Here is a 4,930-nt window from a genome sequence, read left to right as displayed (position 1 = left end):
GCAGACACAGGGGAAATACAAAAGAACAGTGTTTATTATGTACAGTGAATGTTTCACACGCTGGAACTCAGCACTCCTGGAAAGAGGGACGACAGGTTAGTGTTGGTCCAAGGGGAAGACCTGAGTGGTTGTTTGAAGGAGGTTCTTGTCCTTACAGTCCAAACCCGAAGGAGGGGAGCTGGTCCTTCAGTCCAGGGAGAGAGCAGCAGAGGGGAACCAACGAGGGTCCAAGGGCACGAGGAAGGTTGGCAACTGGAGGCAAAAATGGCACGAGGAATACCTGACAGGCCGAGGTATCCAGATCAGGTCACGAGGAGAATCCAAAAACACGAGGAATCAGGAAACATGAGAGGTGATATGCTCCAGCGATGAGTCACACTGGGCTGCAGCCTTTTGTAGATGGAGAGGCTCATCAGGCTGATGGCCGCCAGGTGTTGATAATCAGCGGCCATCAGCAAGGCAGGCTGCAGGCAGTGGGACCCTTACACTACCCCCCCTCAAGAATCGCCTCCAGGCGACCTGAGGCGCTTCTCGGGGTGGTCTCTGAAAAACCTGGAGATGAGGCTGGGGTCGAGGATGAAGGACCTGGGGATCCATGACCTCTCCTCAGGACCGTACCCCTCCCAATCAACCAGGTACTGGAAACCCCTACCCCTGCGTCGCACGTCCAGGATGGATCGGATGGTGAACGCAGGGTGGTTGTCGAGCAGGCGGTGCGGCGGAAGGAGGTCAGAAGGGGGACACAAAGGACTGAGGGAAACGGGCTTTACCTGGGACACATGAAAGGTCGGGTGAATCCTCATGGCCCTGGGGAGTTGGAGGCGGACCGCAGAGGGGTTGACGATGCAGGTAATGGAGAAGGGACCAATGAAGCGGGGGGTCAGTTTACGGGGGGTGTCCCACAGTTTGATGTCCCTGGTGGACAACCAAACCTGCTGGCTGACCTGGTAGGCGGGTGTCTCTGAACGGTGGCGGTCAGAGAACTGTTTAGCCTGGGCTGCAGTCCTAAGGAGGGCTGCCTTGGCCTGGCGCCAGATGCGACGACACCGTCGAAAGTGGTGCTGCACGGATGGGACCGAGCAGTCGGACTCAGAGCTGGGGAAAAGAGGAGGAAGGTAACCGAGGGAAGCTTCGAAGGGGACATACCGGTGGCAGAGGAACGGAGAGAGTTGTGGGCATATTCCACCCAAACCAAGTGTTGGCTCCAGGATGACGGATTGGACTCGACCAGGCAACGCAGGGTGGACTCCAACTCCTGGTTGCAGCGCTCAGCTTGTCCGTTAGCCTGAGGATGGTAGCCAGAGGTAAGGCTAACGGACACCCCGAGCGACTTGCAAAAGGAGTGCCAGACCTGAGAGATGAACTGCGGGCCTCGGTCGGAGACGATGTCAGAAGGAATCCCATGGAGCCTGAAAACATGGAGGGTAAGAAGGTGAGCGGTTTCAAGGGCAGATGGGAGCTTAGGGAGGGGGACAAAGTGAGCGGCCTTGGAAAAACGGTCAACAACCGTGAGGATGGTGGTGTTGCCGTCAGATGGGGGAAGACTGGTCACAAAATCGAGGGCGATGTGGGACCAAGGGCGACTAGGGGTCAGGAGGGGAAGCAGAGGGCCAGCCGGAGGTTGTGTACCAGACTTGTTTCTGGCACAGATGGGACAGGCTGAAACAAAGTCTTTGATGCCTTTGGACATGGAGGGCCACCAGAAATGAGTTTTTGTGAGGGCGAGCATGCGGTTGACTCCGGGGTGGCAGGAAAGTTTGTTCGAGTGGAGCCACTGGAGCACTTTGGACTGCACGCTGGAGGGAACAAAGAGGGTACCGGGGGGGGGGGGGGGGGACCCACCACCAGGATCGGGTTCAGAGAAAAGGGCCTCCTGAACGGTAGCGGTGATGGGTCAGGAGAGGGAGCCGACAATACAGGTGGGAGGAACAATATTATTAGAAACCTCAGGCAAGTCAGGAGGGGCAAACTGCCTGGACAGGGCATCAGGCTTATCGTTCTTTGAGCCTGGGCAAAAAGTCAGGACGAAATTGAAACGATTAAAGAAAAGCAACAAAACGGGCCAGACGGGGGGTCAGATGCTTGGCGTTCCTAAGATAGGTCAAGTTCTTATGGTCCGTCCAAATCAAAAAAGGGGTCTCAGTGCCTTCCAACCAGTGCCACCATTCCTCTAATGCGAGCTTGACCGCCAACAGCTCGCGGTTGCCCACATCATAATTAGGTTCCGCTTGGGAGAGACGTCGAGAAAAGAAGGCGCAGGGATGAACCTTATTGTCCAAAGGTGATTGCTGGGAAAGGACCGCCCCTACCCCAGTGTCGGAGGCGTCCACCTCCAGAATGAACAGGTGCGTAGGGTCTGGGTGGCAGAGGATGGGCGCGGAAGATAAGAGAGACTTGAGTTTCTTAAAGGCGGCCTCGGCCTCTGGGGTCCAGTGAAAGGCTTGGGCAGTGGAAGTGAGCTGAGACAGGGGGGCAGCGACACGACTATAATTTTTTATAAATCGCCTGTAGAAATTAGCGATGCCCAGGAAACATTGTAACTGTTTCCTGGACTCGGGGGTCGGCCAGTCGACTACCGCCATGGTCTTCTCGGGGTCGGTCCGACAACGTCCGCCCTCAAAAATAAAACCTAAGAATGAGACAGTAGAGGTATTAAACTCACACTTCTCCGCCTTAATGAATAACTGATTCTCCAGCAGCCGCTGAAGAACCGTGCGGACGTGAGCCGTGTGTTGAGAGGGGTCACGGGAAAAAATAAGGATGTCATCGAGGTAGAGAAAACAAAATTACCAATAAGGTTGCGCAGGACGTCATTGACGAGCGCCTGAAAAACTGTGGGGGCATTGGTCAACCCAAAAGGCATAACTAAATATTCAAAATTACCCAAAGGAGTGTGAAAAGCTGTTTTCCACTCGTCACCCTCCTTAATACGTACGAGGTGGTAAGCATTTCTTAGGTCGAGTTTAGTGAAACAAGAAGCCGACTGTAACTGTTCCTGCAGTGAGTCAATGAGGGGGAGCAGATGCTTATTTTTAACAGTTATGTTGTTTAAGCCGCGGTAATCAATACATGGCCTGAGAGTTTTATCCTTTTTAGAAACGAAGAAGAAACCGGCTCCCAAAGGGGAGGTCGAGGGTCTAATAATACCAGAGGCAAGGGATTCATTAATGTAATTGGACATAGACTCCCTTTCGGGACCAGAAAGATTATAAAGTCTACTTGACGGCAAGGGGGCGCCAGGTAATAAGTCAATCGAGCAGTCACAGGGACGGTGAGGAGGAAGAGACAAGGCACGTTGCTTGCTAAAGAGGGCCGCCAGGTCGTGGTATTCAGCAAGAACAGAGGTGAGGTCGATCTCCTCTAGAGGAGGTGCGTTCCGAGGGAACTCTTTAATGGCGGAGCGAAGACAGTTACTGAGACACTTGTCGCTCATTTGTCAACGCAGCCGCGCTCCCAATTAATAACTGGGTTATGGTTTCGGAGCCAGGGGAAACCTAAAATTATTTGGGGCGTACGGGAATTAAACACGAAGAAATCGGTCATTTCGGGATGATTTCCTGAGATTATGACATGCAATTTGGTAGTCTTAAGGTTTATACGAGTCAAAGTGTCTCCGGTTAAGCCAGCGACAGAAATCAGAGGAATCTCGTGAGTGGGCAAAGAATATTCTTTAACTAAATCGGCGCTGATCAGGTTTTGTTCAGCACCCGAGTCGATGAGAGCAGAAAATGAAAAGTGATGGTAAGGTGTCTGAATGACCATGGGAAGTAATAGTTTGAATGGGGAGGTTAACGCAGACGTTCCCACCAGTAACTCCCGCTTTACTGGTGGAAGTTCTTGTTCTCCCCGAAACGGGAAGTGGGGCAGAAAATGACCGGGGTTACCGCAATAAACGCAGAGACGGGCGTATACACGTCGCTGTCTCTCTGCAGGAGTCAGCCGTGCGCACCCCACCTGCATGGGCTCGGGGGAGCGATCCCGTGAAGGAAAAGAAGATGATTGGTTGAAACCAGGAAGCATGGAAGACTGGGAGTTGTAGTTCAAAGGGGACTGCTTGGGTGAAGCGGACTCATGGCGAGGGGTCGTGAACCTGGAAGTGGGAAAATTCTGGGAAACGTAGTACAAAGGTGCAGACTTGGGCTCACCTGGAGAAGTCGGAAACCCGGAAGTCGAGGGTCGATGGGAATTGTAGTTTGCCTCTCTCCTCCTTTCCCGGAAACGGTCATCGATGGAGATGGCAAGGTCTATTGGCTTGTCGAAAGTCTCGGGCTCGTCTCGCGTGGCTATCCGGTCTTTGAGAAAATCAGTGGGCTCGTCCCATCCTGTTTGGGCAGCAAGGATCCGAAACTCCAGGGCGAACTCCGAGGCGTTACGACGGCCCTGTCGTAAATTCAGCAAACGCTTGGCGGCGTTTGACGTCTGCAGGGGGCGATCAAAAATGCTACGAAACTCACGTAGAAATAGTTTATAGGTAGCAGGGGGATTATCATGGCTCAGAAGAAACGAGTGAGCCCACCGGAGAGCGTTACCTTTGAGCTAGCTTACAAAAAAGGTGATTTTGGCCGCGTCCTAGGAGAACTGGGAGGGAGCCCCCTCGAAGGCGAGTCTGCACTGCAGCAAGAAGCCGCCACATTGGTCAGGGTCTCCGGTGAAGAACTCAGAAGGTTTAATGAATATTTGTTGAACAGGAGGAGTGGAACCAGGAGCCACGGGGGCTGGCGGAACGACTGGAGCTGAGGAGACAGAAGCTTGCAGTTGACGTTTAATGGAATAAATCATACCTTCGAGCTCCTGAAGGTTGGACTGGACCGTGGTTTGGTGAGTCAGCACTTGATGAAGAACTTTGTCTATCCCTTCGATCCGTTCCTCCATGGATCGGGTGTTGTCTGCTCGCTCTTGGTCTCATTCTGGGTCTTTTTTAGCTGGAGCA

This window comes from Nematolebias whitei, chromosome 9, assembly GCF_014905685.2.
Source record: "Nematolebias whitei isolate Nwh7 chromosome 9, NemWhi1, whole genome shotgun sequence".
Taxonomy (NCBI): Eukaryota; Metazoa; Chordata; class Actinopteri; order Cyprinodontiformes; family Rivulidae; genus Nematolebias; species Nematolebias whitei.
The sequence above is the reverse complement of the archived record's forward strand: the minus strand, read 5'-3'. Positions refer to the sequence as shown.